We start from the raw sequence: 15343 nt of genomic DNA, 5'->3' as shown, positions 1-15343 counted from the left end.
TCTCCTAATTTGCAGAAATAAGTCTGTCTTATACTGTCCTCATAGTAAAAGCTTCAGACAGATTAGATCAAACCTCTACAGACAAAGTAATTCTGCAGTGCTTAAAATGATAGGAACTAATCTCCATGAAAGCTGAGTCCAGGGGTATAGGCTATTAAAGATATCTACATGCTATAGGCAGAGGAGAAGATAAGAGGTCCAGCTCATAATGAGAAACGATAACTCTACACACTTTGTTTACAGTTTACCCCAAAGACCACAGATTAACACAAATCTCAGAGCATCTTTATTATGGTGCTGCATTGGAGAGGGAGCTGCCAACGGAGGATGGAATTGCTAAGTAGGCTGGGACCATCTGTCCTCTCAGGGAGGTGAAAACGTGCATGATTGAGTGACACCTGCTTGTCAAGTGTGGCCTGCTGGGAAATTTTCTCTTGGATCACTGAGCTCTGCGTTGCATTACCTGCATTAAAATCAGACAATCTCATAAGTATTATGCATTTGAGCCCACTCATAGAAATATCAAAATAAAGCGTGTGCGCGCGCACACATACACACACACACAAAACACATCTTTTCTCATATATTGACATGATATGAACTGACCATTTTAATAAATAGTTATTTTAAAGCACATTGATGAGGAACCAAACAGGCAGAACAAGGTAGAATTTCCTGCCTGTGAAAATAATGAGTTCTTACTCTAACTGGTCTTTTGCAGACCTAACATGTATGAAAACGTCACCCTCTTGAAACTGAATGATTTTTGCCTTACACAAGGCATGGTCCCCTTGTAAATATTTAATTACCTCAGGACATATTTAAGCAATGGTTAATAAAACCACATGAACAAGGATATGAAAATAGGGGATGACACATCAGCCATAACTCATGCTGTGGAGACAAAACAACCCTTTGTCCCTCCCTTCCAATAGGCACCCTGGCATGAGTCAAGGCCAGAGTGTCTTCTTGAATTTCCAGCACAAATTCTAAATTTCTTCTCTTGTGAAGCTGCAGTGTGGATTAGCCATATCTTGATCCTTCTGAACTCATAGGTGGATTTGTCATTGGCTTCAACAGAGCCAGGATTTGTCTGATAACATGATGAATTTTTTGGGGTAATTTTTCTGTTTTTTTCTTTGAAAAATATTTTACATGATTTTCACAGCACAATAAAATGCAAAATGCAAACAAAATTCAGTGCACAGAGATAAAGATGAGGAGCAGACCAGCCTCACTTTTACCCTGAGCCGCTGAGTTCTGTACATGAATCATGAAGGAGAACATGCTGAATTCCTAGGCTTCAGTATGATTACAGGTGGTGCCACAGTAAGTACTGAAGAATTTGACTCTATACTAAAACACAAACAAAACCCAACCAATTTCCTAAAGAGCAACAACCTGAAACAATTCTCTCAGTGCTAACTCTAACATCAACATTCATACATACATCAGGATAGTCAAAGCTTCCAGTCATTGGAATCCATCCACAGTCTATTGAACACCTACAAGCAGTCAACAATTAATATCAAAGAAAAACAAAGACAAATCAAATTCAAGTAGAAAACTGAGGAGAGCTATAGGACAATCTCAGCTAAAATGACTACACACCTAGCATAAATAACTGCTGCCTCAAAACCCCTGCATTTCTGTCATTCATTTATTTAATAAAGAAGAAATCCCTTAGAATCTGATAAAAAACTCATTCAAGTCTGGGGAAAAACTCTCACTTACTTCAACAGGCATGGATTCAGGCCCTCATAGCATTACTAGTGTTGGGTCTATTTCAGTTTTCCATTTTCAAGTCAGTAAATAACACATTTCCTGCCTGACAGCACAATGGGTAACTTATTTACATTTTTTGATTGTTCTGGATACTGCAGCAACCTACTGGCTCTATGATATGCTAATTCAGAAGTTCCAAATTTCCTTCTGTTTTTTTTATAGTACAATGCAAAACAAATATAACAGCAGCAGAAACAGTTCTGCCTTCAAATAGTACACCCCTGTGTGCATCGCTATTGACTTCAGCAGTGCACAACGTTGTCTCAAGCTACTTCTAAAGGCACTCTATTTTCATCAGCACGCTGAGCCCAGTTCAGCGATGATGATGCTGGGCCATATGAATTCCCAGTGGCCAGATTCTATAAGGGTACGTCTACACTATCCAGATCGACCTAGAGGGCTAGTGTAGACATACCCTTATATAACCTGGCCACTGGGAATTCATCTAGATCGATTTAGGGAGGCTAATGAGGGCGACCGGAATTGCAAATGAAACCCGGGATTTAAATATCCCGCGCTTGATTTGCATGTTCCTGGCCAGTCGCCATTTTAGAAATTGACTAGCCCAAAGTAACTGCTCGCATCTACACGTGGCAATGAAACAGGCCTCTGATTTAAAGCCTCTAATTCGAATTAGGTAGTAAACCTCATTGCAGCCACAAGCAGTCAAAAATTAATATCAAAGAAAAACAAAGACAAATCAAATGCAAGTAGAAAACTGAGGAGAGCTTTAGGACAGCTGTAGATTCGGGCAGTCCTATAGTGGCCTTTTTTCGAAAAAACTTCCCCTGCATCTGCTGTGCAACACAACTCCTGCCGTGTTCTTTCGAAACTAAATCAAAAGAACGCAGCAGTTTTTTCAACTGTGGAAAACCTCATTTTTCAAGGAAGAACGCTTTTTTTCAAAAGTGCTCTTTCGAAAAAAGGTGCTATGTAATGCAAACTGTGCTTTTCGAAAGAGAGCATCCAGACTGCCTGGGTGCTTTCTTTTAAAAAAAAGTGACTTGCTTTTTCGAAAGTACAGGCAGTCCCCGAGTTACGCGGATCCGACTTATGTCGGATCTGCAGTTACGAACAGGGCTTTTTTCGCCCCGGAGGATGGGCGCGGTGGGACGCCCAGATGCGCCACGGTCCGCCGCTCCCGTCCTCCTGGGCGAGAAAAGCTCCTCCACGGCTTTGCTCCGTCTCCATGGCCTGCAGACCAGGGAGACGGGGAGCAAAGCCTTGGAGCACGCCCGCAGTGGGACAGCCCAGGCGCGCTTGAGCTGTCCCCTTGCAGCCGAGCTCCGCGGCTTTGCTCCCCGTCTCCCGACCAGCAGACCAGGGAAATGGGGAGCAAAGCCTCGGAGCACGCCCACAGAGGGACAGCCACGGCGCGCCTGGACTGTCCCGCTGCCCACGTGCTCTGTGGCTTTGCTCCGCGTCTCCCAGGTCAGCAGACCATGGAGACAGAGCAAAGCCGTGGAGGACTTGGGCGGTCCCGCCATCCCCGTCTCCCTGGTCTGCTGGGGGCGGGGGGTGCAGCTAGTGCCCCCCCCCAGAAGACCAACCTGGCAGCACCCCAGCTGCTCTGCCCCAGGCGTCCTGATTCAGCCGCTGCTGGTCAGTTTCAGCAGCGGCTGAATCAGGATGCCTGGGGCAGAGCAGCTGGGATGCTGCTGGGTTGCTCCAGTAGCACCAAGGAGCTGTGCTACTAGAGCAACCCAGCAGCACCCCAGCTGCTCTGCCCCAGGCGTCCCCAAGTCAGCCGCTGCTGAAACTGACCAGCGGCTGACTACAGGAAGCCCGAGGCAGAGTTGCTCTGCCTCAGGCTTCTTGGAATCAGCCGCTGATCAGTTTCAGCAGCGGCTGACTTGGGGACGCCTGGGTTTCTTAAGTTGAATCTGTATGTAAGTCAGAACTGGCGTCCAGATTCAGCCGCGGTTGAAACTGATCAGTTTCAGCAGCCGCTGACGCCAGTTCCGACTTACATACAGATTCAACTTAAGAACAAACCTACAGTCCCTATGTTGTACGAAACATGGGGACTGCCTGTACTGGTTATAGTCTAGACGCTCTTTTTTGAAAGAGGCTTACAGTCTAGACGTAGCATCAGTGAAAAAGATGACATTTTAAATTATGATTTTATTCGGTCTGGGATCTTTTACTCTTTCATGACCATAGCATAGGAGCTCCTTTCAGTAGTGTAGTAAGTGACATGACTGATCACTGTCACTTGTAATACATTCTTCTTGCTTATCCCCTCCCAAGGGGGAGAATCCTGCATGACAAGTAGTTGGGGTCAGGTTTTGTTTTTATTTTTAAATGGACATCCTACTGTGTTTTTTGTGGTGCAGAAGGAAGGTTGAAGAAATGTGCATAGAATCATAGAATACTACGACTGGAAGGGACCTCGAAAGGTCATCGAGTCCAGTCCCCTGTCCTCATGGCAGGATCAAATACTGTCTAGACCATCCTTGATAGACATTTATCTAACCTACTCTTAAATATCTCCACAGATGGATATTCCACAACCTCCCTGGGCAATTTATTCCAGTGTTTGACTACCCTGACAGTTAGGAACTCTTTCTTAATGTCCAACCTAAACCTCCCTTGCTGCAGTTTAAGACCATTGCTTCTTGTTCATCTTGGCCTCTGAGGATAAAACAAGTTTTCTCCCTCCTCCTTATGACACCCTTTTAGATACCTGAAAACTGCTATCATGTTCCCCTTCAATCTTCTCTCTTCTAAACTAAACAAACCCAATTCTTTCAGCCTTCTTTTATAGGTCATGTTCTCTAGACTTTTAATCATTCTTGTTGCTCTTCTCTGGACCCTCTCCAATTTCTCCACATCCTTCTTGAAATGCGGTGCCCAGAACTGGACACAGTACTCCTCTGTGCTGGTTAGCCCTCAACTGTAGAGCGGAAGAATGACTTCTCGTGTCTTGCTCACAACACACGTGTTAATGCATCCCAGAATCATGTTTGCTTTCTTTGCAACAGCATCACACTGCTGACACATATTCAACTTGTGGTCCACTATAACCCCTAGATCCCTTTCTGCCATACTCCTTCCTAGACAGTTGCTTCCCATTCTGGAGCACTTTGCATTTGTCTTTATTAAACTTCATCCTGTTTATCTCAGACCATGTCTCCAATTTGTACAGATCATTTTGAATTATGACCCTTTCCTCCAGAGCAGTCGCAACCCCTCCCAGCTTGGTATCATCTGCAAACTCAATAAGCGTACTTTCTATGCCAATATCTAAATTGTTGATGAAGATATTGAACAGAGCCGGTCCCAAAACAGACCCCTGCAGAACCCCACTTGTTATGCCTTTCCAGCAGGATTGTGAACCATTAATAACTACTCTCTGAGTATGGTTATCCAGCTAGTTATGCAACCACCTTATAGTAGCCCCAGCTAAGTTGTATTTTCCTAGTTTATTGATAAGAATATCATGTGAGACCGTATCAAACGCCTTACTAAATTCTAGGTATACCACATCCACCGCTTCTCTAGGGTTCCTAGAGTTTTGCAGGTCCATGGGTCTAATGCAGCAAGCCAGGCAGAAAGCCTCAGTGTTGGGGGACCTCAGGGTTTTTCCTTTTCGGGAGAGTTTTGAATTGTTTGATTTTTTGTTCCAAATGGAAATCAGATTTCGAAGTACTGAAATCTCCCGTGAAATGAAATTGCTTTTCTGTGCACAGCCCTAGTGGTGAGGTTTATGGTGGCTCTGAGTTCCTGTGGAGATTTATTCATTCCACAACCTCAGACCAGCTCTTGAAGAAGGTTCTGTCTCCTGCACACATAAGCTTTAATTCTTGTCTGTTGGGAATTATTTTTAGGAATATTAAACAGTGGGCCATTCAGAAAGTCAGTGTTTGCCTCTTACTTTGGAATGCTGGATCGGAGTCTCATTTACACTGAAGTCACTTTTCACCATTCCATTTGTATGAAAGGGCCACACAGTGGCTATGTCTAGACTGCAGGCTTCTTTCGAAAGAGGCTCTTTCAAAAGCATCTTTCGAAAGAGCCTCTTTCGAAAGATCGTGTCTAGACTGCAGGCGGATCTTTCAAAAGAGCAATCCGCTTTTTCGAAAGAGAGCACCCAGCGAGTCTGGATGCTCTCTTTTGAAGAAGCCCTATTTACACTGAAGAACGCCTTCTTTTGAAAGAGGAACTTTCGAAAGAAGGCGTTCTTCCTCGTGAAACGAGGTTTATCGCCATCGAAAGAAAAGCCGCGTTCTTTCGAAATAATGTCGAAAGAACGCGGCTTGAGTCTGGACGCAGAGGAAGTTTTTTCGGGAAAAGGCTACTTTTCCCAAAAAAACCCCTGAGTCTGGACACGGCCAGTGTGTGCAAATACAATTTACTCCCACTCTAAAGTCCCTTTTCCATTGCCAGTGTGGATAAGGTGACCGTAGTGTATATGGGAGTCGATCACTCTGACTTCAAACACATTTCATTTAGTAATCAAGCAGAAGGATGCCATAGGCCATGTTCTCTTCTTATAAGCAATAGATTTATTCTGGCATAATGCCAGTGGTTTCAATGGACTTGAGCCTAAACTATACTGGTGTAAGTGAGAGGTTCTTTGTCTTTTCAGTTCTGACACAGTCACTAGAGAGAGAAACATGTTTTCCTTTGCCATACTAGTGGCATCCTCACATTGTCTCATGCTTGTTTTTGGCTTTTCTTCTTGTTTTAATGAGTTTTCATTTGTCTGAATAAATGGGCCTTAAACCCCGCCCCCCCCCCCCCCCCGCATTCAAGCAAATGACTCTTGTTTGAACAATTCAAAATGAATACAGCCATGCACTAAACAGGCGGAAACATGCTTTCAAAGCTGTTTGTCTCTGAAATGCTGGTACTTTACTCCGCCCCCTCTGTTCTGCTGTTGTGGGCTTGAAAGCACCTCAGGCAAGAGACTGATGGAGCAGTGAGAGCTCTGAAATTTCTGTTTGCATAAATTCATAATTAAATACTCTGGTGTGAAAGAGGGGAAAAATTGTTTTCCCTGCTGGTTTACAATTCTAAATTAGTTGGTTCTTTCAGGTGGTTGAGGGCAACGAGATAGTGTCAGAGCTAAAATAAAAATGGGTCTATGAGGAAATGCAAGGAAGATCTTGCTCTTGTTCTACATGTACAGGATGTACATTGTGAGGTGAGCTGAAGCAGCAAATCGTTCAGTGGAGGGCAACAATTAATAATTCAGGATTATTGCACCCTGACAGACGCGATGGTGTGGCATCAATCTGCACAAGGGGAAGGATGATGCCCCATTAATCACTCTGTTCTCTCAACTAATTTTTAAGAATTTTGTTTCCTGGTTGGCTCTGGAAAACCAACCACAGTTAACACTCTAGCCCCAACTAGTCTTCATTGTAGTATTTATCCCTGCTCTAGTTCAATCCTTCAAAACCTTTTTTCCGACAATATTCTCAGGCTAGTTAGGCAGAATGACAACAGGGTACAATACCTCATAGACGGTTCAGCAGTGTGAATCCCTTCTAGAGTTATTTCTGTTAGATATTGAGGGGAGACAGTTGCTTCTGGAAATACAGAAGATTTGAGATGCTATGCTATGAGAACAGCCTTACCCTTAGAACTAGCTGGAGAACAAGAAGTCTATTTTGTGGCAGCTTTTGAGGCTTCAGAATTTGTTTTTATTCTGCACTGGAATGAAAACAAAACCTTTTGAACATTGTCACCAAAACATGATTGTGTCAAAATGTCCATGTTCAGATCAAGGGCCTTCTGGTCTGAGATGGACAGTACGTATGTGTCCATGTCCAATCAGAAATAGGTGACCCAAGCACTAATCGTTGCTCTACTTTCATAGCCAAGTTTTTCACTCTTGCTCACTCCAAATCAGGCTGACTGGGGATTTGAACTTTGGCCTCTCTCTCTTACCATAATCACACAAGTAGCTCTTGTATGTGTAGTTTTTCTCTCGCTTTCTCTCTCATCATGTGTTCAAAATGTTCCAAAGTGCTTTGCTTACTGTGCCCTGCCCAAACTAGAAGCCTCCTACCCTTGAGAAGAGCCCTCTTTTGAAGAAGTTTGTTAAATTGCACAGATGAGACCACTGCCTTTGGGACAGCAGCTAAGGAAAGCCCTGCTAGTGATACGATGGCCACTGAGTCATAGTGTGATCCGTTGAACAATGCACTGTACTAGAACTCTGGCCACATGGGTTCTGTTTCCAGTTCTGCTGTTTGAATTCTGAGCAAGCAATTTCACCTTTATGCCTTTGTTTCCTTGTCCTATCCTTCTGTCTTAAAATAAACACTGGAAATTCTTTGGGCAAGGACTATCTCTTGCTGTATATTTGTATAACACCTTGCACAATGGCGCCTCAAGGTGATACACTATTAGGGTGAGTCTAGACCACAGGGTTTTGTCGACAAAAGTGGACTCTTGTCGACAAAACTATACCTGCGACTACACTACTGCTTAGTTCTGTTGACGTAACGTTGACAGACTGTTAGCCGACGGTCAGGGCTCCCTATATCTGTCCCTTAAGACCGGCTGAAGTTCTTTTAAATTGTGCTTGGTTCTATTACAGCAACTGAAGGAGTCAGGTTAAAGCTTAAACAGTTACAGGTTTATTAAAGAAGCTTATAAATCATGTGGTTACAATGGCTATTGCTCTATTTCTTAACTACTAGCAAAATATAGATCTTAAAAATGGTTACAAAGAAGATAAAGATAGAAAAATAGAAATATTGGTACCAAGTAACAGCTTACTCTTTCTATGTGTACACTTAAGACAGAGGACCACATCCAAGTACAATTTTTACCCCCTTCTGTGCCTCTCGACTCCAGCATGTCAGGCCAGGGCCAGTCCCTCAATTCCTAGGAAAGACGAAAATACGAGGTGGGTGTCCCCATAGAACCTCGGGAGGTCAAACACCTAACTCGACCAGCAGGTAGAGGGTAGAATGACACTCACAGTGAGTGTGTGCTGGACCTATCTTATATACCCATGGGGTCACGTATTTCTCTTTCTTGTCTGTCATGCCAAATGGGGCTGGTCTGTCTTTTGTGAGACCAGTTCTTACAAGGGAGTTGTGAACTTAATTTACACTTGTAACAGAGAATTGAGATGATTAAATTGGAAGTACTGGACATTCTTTTCTCAGTGGGAAATTCCTCTCCCAGGGACTGTGTGTGTGTTCGAATCAACATGGGTGCCAGCCAGGGGCAGTTCTCGCAGCCTCAAGGCCAGCTTATTGCCTTAATCGCTCTCTCCTCATATCTATGTTTTCAGCTTCTCAGGATCAGATGAGCCAGCATAGACTATGCTGATTTTACTGCTCCTTCTCTGCCCTGTATGCTTCAGAGAGGCAAATAAGATGGATGATATGGGGGGTTAGTCTGTCTGGCTACACAGACCTCGGCAGTTTTGTCGACAGTGGTAAACCTCATTCTATGAAGAATAACGCCTATTGTCGACAGAGTTCTGTTGATAGAAGGCGTTATTGCATCTACACTGTCCTTTGCGTCTACACTCTCATGTCGACAAAGCAGCTTGCTTTGTCAACAGAACTGGATGCAGTCCAGATGCTCTTTGTCAACAGAAGCTTTGTCAACAATATCTTTGTCAACAATATCTGTTGACAAAGCCTCTGTCGACAAAAGCCTGTAGTCTAGACGTACCCATAGTGTATCACCTTGAAGTGCCATTGTGCATAGTAATGACAGCGGTCTTCGAAGAACCCAGATTTCTTCCTTGTCCAGTCTGTACAAAGAAGTCTGTCTTTCACATGCATTTTTCTTTAAATGCTATTGGCTGTGGTCTGAACTCAAGCATTTTCAGACACTTGTGATCTCTTTCTCTCTTTCCCTCCTCGCCAGGTCTTACAGCTCAGATTCCAGGGCATCTACATTGCTGTTGGTAGCCCCACAGATGAGCCCTCATCAGTTGACCCGGGCTCTGAGACTCAGTTTTGTGTGTGGGGGGTGTGTGTTTGGTAGGGTAGATATACCCCTTTGTTTCCTGGGGATGCTGCAGCCACTCTAAGGATTTGCTTAATCAGTGGCTGCTTTCAGTCACATCACCAAGTTGAATTAAAACTTGAGTCCAGCTGAGGTGGCGTACAGTAGGTTAACGAGGCAAGACAAATTTACAATTTCCAGTGACTGGTCTGTATAGGGAGCAAAGGTCATTTTGGCCACCTTCTCATCCCATATTTCACATAGCACCTGAAGCATTCTGGAGGAAAAAAATAGAGAAAATACCAGATTGTAATTGCAGTGTAACTTTCCCCTAGCATATGAAGGCACAAGATAGACAGCCAAACTCTGTCACATGTCAATCAGCTGAAGGATGGGAATCATATGCAGTAAAATTAATACTCTGAGAAGAACTGGTTTCAGAGTTTTATTTACTAATCATTTTGAAACTCCTCACCAGGAGCATAACTACTGAAATATCTTCTCTATAGCCACCTGGAAAATAAATGCAATTAGAAACAAGGCACCTTCCTAGAGATGAAGATTAGTACAATATTAACCAGACCAATATTTATAGATTTGCTGGCATTGCACCTGTACAAACACTTCTGTCCGTTGAAGATTGATCACTTGCTGGTAGTGATGCACACTAAAGGTGCATTGATCTTTTTTATCTTCAAACCAATGGTAAAGTCTGAAATACGGAGTGAACCACATGACCTCATTAACTTGCGTGATCAACACCACAGAATAATGTAAAAAAATACCCCACAAAAAAGCAAACAGTTAAAAATCCCAAGCATCATCTCAAACAGTCTCTCTCTCATTATCTCAGGCCTTCCTGGCAAAGATCAATAAACAATTTGCATATTTTTTATCAATATTTAATGTAATGCAGCAGGATGCTTTTGATGGCTCAGGTCCTTCTGTGCACTCTTTTAACATGACAGAGACTAAGAGCCCAGCAGGTGCTCAGGTGCTGGGGTCAGTTTCTAGTTAAAAACATTAGGGATTGGTCTAGCTAAATAATCTACAGCTGCCCATCCGAGGGCAGGAGTGAGAGCTCACAGAGCATGGTGATGAATTTTAACGATCTGGGAAGACAAATGAGCCTGAGCTGCCATGCAATTAGTGGGCTGTGGAAAGATGTGTTGAGTCTAAATGAGGGACATGATCAGCTCTTGACTCTCAGTGTGGAAGAAGCCCTCCCTCTGAAGGCCATAATGAGGAAGGTAGATGAGATCCCAAACAGGTTGACAGAACAATTAAGAGGACGATGGAAGTTGATTCAAAATGAAGCAGTCCCATCAAAGGCAAATTTAGATGCAGAATGATAGAAACATAAACCCTAATGGTGTTCTGTTGTTTTAAGAAATATGAGTATTCAGAACAGTTTGTTCACCGCTCACAGAGTCACATAATCTTTCATTTGCCATTTATATAATTGACTTTACCTTTAAATAAATACAAAAATACAAAAATAAATCTAAAGGATGGGCCTGATTCAGCTCCCATTTAGACAAGTGTGAATCAGGAATAACTCCACAAACTCAATGTTCATGAGAATCTATTCCAATCTGGCTGGTAAAGAACAGCACTTGTGCAACAGACAAAAGATCATTTCAAAGCAGCGGTCATACTGTTATAATATACCTGCTCGGTACTGTAAAGCTCTTTGATGTATGTGAGATATCAGAATTGCTTGGGGAGAGTTTCCATAAATTTTGTGGGTGAAAACACCAAGCTTTTCATTCCTCTATGAAGACATTTTTTAAAGGTGTATTTTTTAAATGTACTGTAAGAAAAAGCTCATTTTGCTCTTAAAAATTGAAACTAATAATGCTTACCAATAAATCGAATCAGATAGTAGTTAGAGAAGCAAACAGTTTTCCTGGAAAACCAATAACACTAGAGTTGTGCAAATAATCCATAATAAATGGTATGTTCACTGAATTTAGTCTAATTTTTCTGCTTGCAGAACATCCTGAAAAAAGTATGACTTCCTTGAATATATTCATTATGTGAACTTCTTCATTCAGTTTTATTCTATGAACTGATTGTAGATTGTAATAATATGATAATTTATTTGTGTCCCTTAGCCTTGATTGGTCATAGAGATCACATGATATTGTTTCCATTCTCTAGATGAGCTCACTTCCAACATGAACACTTGCATATGCAAATTTACAGTTTGCAGTTTGGTTTTTACATTTTCTTTTGCAGATAAGTGTTTATTGTATTTATCCAGCTCTAAGGACACTCACAAAATGATGAGCTAGCTTGTTACCACATCCTCAGCACAATCCCATTCCCATCTTCTCATGGCTATGTGGGCCTTCTCTGGATCTTGGGTCTAGGTCAGAAGAAGAGAGGCTGTGTACATGACATTCACCCTTATGAACACATAGGTGAGGAGGATGTGAGCAGTGACTAGGGAAGGACAGAGCAATGGAACCTCTTCAGCAATTACTGGGGAGAGAGCGCTTTGGGATGCACCTCATAAAGGGCTGATATAACATACTACCTCCAAGTCCCAGCACCAAAAGAGAACTCCAGAGAAACTAAGAAGAATATGACTGAGGCACAATATCTTCTCTGATCTCCTCTATGATTGCTACCGCTACATGCAACTCCATACACAGACCTGAGTTTCCTATAGGCTAAGCAGGCCTCCTGATGGGGGGGGGGAGGGGAGGAGAAAGTGGGAACTGCCCCGGGGCCCGATGATTCAAAAGGGCCCAGGGCTTCTGGATGCTGCTGCTGTTACTGTGGCAGCTAGAGCCTCTAGCCCTTTAAATCGCTGCTGGAATCCCATGCTGCATGCTCTGGGCAGCAGTATGCTCTGCCTGGGGGAGGCTCAGCACACTCTGGGTAGTCTTGAGATTGCATGAGGGAGGCTAGCTCCAGTCACACGCCTTTCATCTAAAGCCCAACCCTCCAGGGGTGCAGAGCACCCTCCTCCCCAGCCTTGCCCAGGGGCCATAAGGCTAAGTCTAACATTTTTTTAGAGCAATTCCGGCTCCATACAATAGGGCTATGTCTACACTGGCATGATTTTCTGGAAAGCATTTTCGGAAAAGCGCATCTAGATTGGCAGGACGCTTTTCGACAAAAGCACTTTTTGCGGAAAAGTGTCCGTGGCCAATCTAGACGCGCTTTTCCGCAAAAAAGCCCCGATCGCCATTTTCGCGATCGGGGCTTTTTTGCGGAAAACAGTACTGTGCTGTTTACACTGGCCCTCTTGCGCAAATGATTTGCACAAGAGGGCTTTTGCCCTAACGGGAGCAGCACAGTATTACTGCAAGAACACTGATGATCTTACATGAGATCATCAGTGTTCTTGCGGAAATTCAAGCGGCCAGTGTAGACAGCTGGCAAGTTTTTCCTCAAAAGCAGATGATTTTGCGGAAAAACTTGCCAGTCTAGACACAGCCTAGTAGTATGGTGAACACTTCATTAATATACTGTAGACTAGAGAGGCAGCCAAAATACTGGTTCTTGCGTGAAATACTGTGCTGAAAAACAAAACTCCAACCAAATAAAAGACTCCTCCAAGTCACAATCACTATTATAGTGAAATTATCATTTCAACAAAGGGAGAGTTTTCTGACAGACTGATTTAACAGACATCTCACTGTGGATCTACTTTTGTTCCCTGAAAAGACTTCACTTTAACAAACAGTGAAAAGAAAAGCTTTTGAATGCCACAGAGTTCTTGCTTGTAGTACTCTTCTTTAGGCCAGGGGGCTAGATTCATACTTTCCTCCATGCATATTTGTTACACTTTTTCCAGTCACCTCACTTTATATCCAGACATGCTGATTAGAAACGATACCGGTGATACTCAAGGATCCATTTTCATTGAGAGAAAAACAAACACCTTCCCCAGCGCCATGAAATGCAAAATGAATGCATCGGGTAAATTTCATGCACCCCTCGCTTCAGACCAATTAGTGCAAACTAAATTTTGTGCTAATTGGACAGAGCCATTAGAATGCTGCATGGAAACCAGTGATTTCCGTTGTGTGCAGTACAGCTGTATGTTGTGTTATTTCTTCAATATCAGACTAGTGAGAAAATATTTTAACCACAATAATGAAGAGACCTACAATAATTTGTCGAGTGGTGAACAAACATTGCCAGGGAGTGGAGCACATTCATATTAGAACTTAGCACAGTGGCTGAATGAGGCTTATTAAATGGACTAACTCACGCATCTTGTAGCAAGAATACTGTACATTTTTGCCTTCCTGGGTAAAACATTTTATATATTTAACCAAATCCCAGTTAATGACACTCCTGGCCAGGACCACCCATTCAGGGTGGCAGTTGTCCCAGGGCCCGGTGATTCAAAGGGCCTCCCCTAAATTACTAACCAAGTGCAGCATGGTTCTCTCCATGTGGATGATGCAGAGAGTTGGCTGTCCTTAGCCCCACCCCTTCTAGCCCAGGCTCCGCCCTTTCGGGTGCATGGAGCTGGGGCTATGATGGCTGGCTGTTCCCCTGCCCTTGGCCACTTACATCTTCTAGCGCTTACTGCATCCCAAGGACAGCAGTCATACATAGAAGTTAAGCAGAAAAGCACCGTAGTCAAATGACAATATCTGTAGGAAAGCACAGAGCCATGTACAAATGCGACTACAGGCAAGCTCTGTGATTAGCTGAACAGTCACATGTCACCTGAGACCTCAGGTAATGGAAGTTCAACTCTAATAAGAGGCATCTTTACATCTTGCATCAAGTGTGCTGGATGCCATCCAGAAGGCTATTCTTGATTCAAATAATGGCCTTTCTGCAGGTATTCCCAATCCAAAGGTAACTGACACATGCTTTGAAAGAATTACTCACTTCTGGAGGGAATTCTCAAAGTAATTAGGGAATCGTCTTGTATAGTGCTGAGTGCCTCCTCTCAGATATTTAGTGTTTTCAACACCAGTTAAGGCAAAAAGAAAAGACGGAGAAAAAGAAGAAGGAGGAGGAGAAAAAAGATTATGATTGAATATGACTTTTCCTGTTTCTAAGGCCTGGTACTGTTAATATGGTTGCTGATTCAGTGGGAGCTCAGGGACTCAGTGTCTCCTCACAGCAGCAGTTCTGCCCTAATTTTGCATTCACAGTGTGGCTGTTCTACCAACGTGTATCTATGGAAATACATGTCTATTATGTGTGCCATCCAAACGTAAAGTTACATGGCTCCGTAGAACTTCAGTGTTAGCAAAATGGAAAGCATCTGAGCCAAGGTAGTGCCAAAGAGACTGTGGGCCTCTTTGAAGCAGTACGAGACTTTCCATCAACTTCAGTGAGATTTGGATCAGGATCAAATTCTCTGCAGGTCTGGAACCATATTTGGACTTAATTTACCAAGAGTTTTATTGCATGCCAGGTAGAAGCCGCCTTGCTAACTTATGGGCAGTTAACGTTACTGTACCCTTCCACCTGTATTATTTATATCAGTTGTGGCATAATGATTCTTTAGTTGCTTCTTGCTTGACATTCTGCTCCCTAGCTTTTTATTTGCCCCAAATGCACAATGGAAGAGACTGTATTTTTCCTGTTTTCCAGAAGTTCCAGAGGGTTACTCTTTTTATTTAATCTTTTAGCCATGAGCAGCTAA

The 15343-nt window shown here is 43.1% G+C and overlaps 2 long non-coding RNA genes across 2 annotated transcripts in view; one reads left to right on the top strand and one right to left on the bottom strand.

Moving 5' to 3' along the window:
• Nucleotides 1–15343, top strand: part of LOC112544776 (uncharacterized) — a 237484-nt gene that overhangs the window by 174354 nt on the left and 47787 nt on the right. The gene's annotated exons all lie outside the window — the stretch shown is intronic.
• Nucleotides 274–7891, bottom strand: LOC106731553 (uncharacterized). Its single transcript, XR_012903130.1, has 2 exons — nucleotides 7684–7891; nucleotides 274–463 (listed from the first exon to the last, which is right to left on the bottom strand). It is a non-coding gene; the product is annotated as an uncharacterized LOC106731553 (long non-coding RNA).

This window comes from Pelodiscus sinensis, chromosome 4 (genome assembly GCF_049634645.1).
Source record: "Pelodiscus sinensis isolate JC-2024 chromosome 4, ASM4963464v1, whole genome shotgun sequence".
Lineage (NCBI taxonomy): Eukaryota > Metazoa > Chordata > Testudines > Trionychidae > Pelodiscus > Pelodiscus sinensis.
The sequence above is the reverse complement of the archived record's forward strand: the minus strand, read 5'-3'. Positions and strand labels throughout refer to the sequence as shown.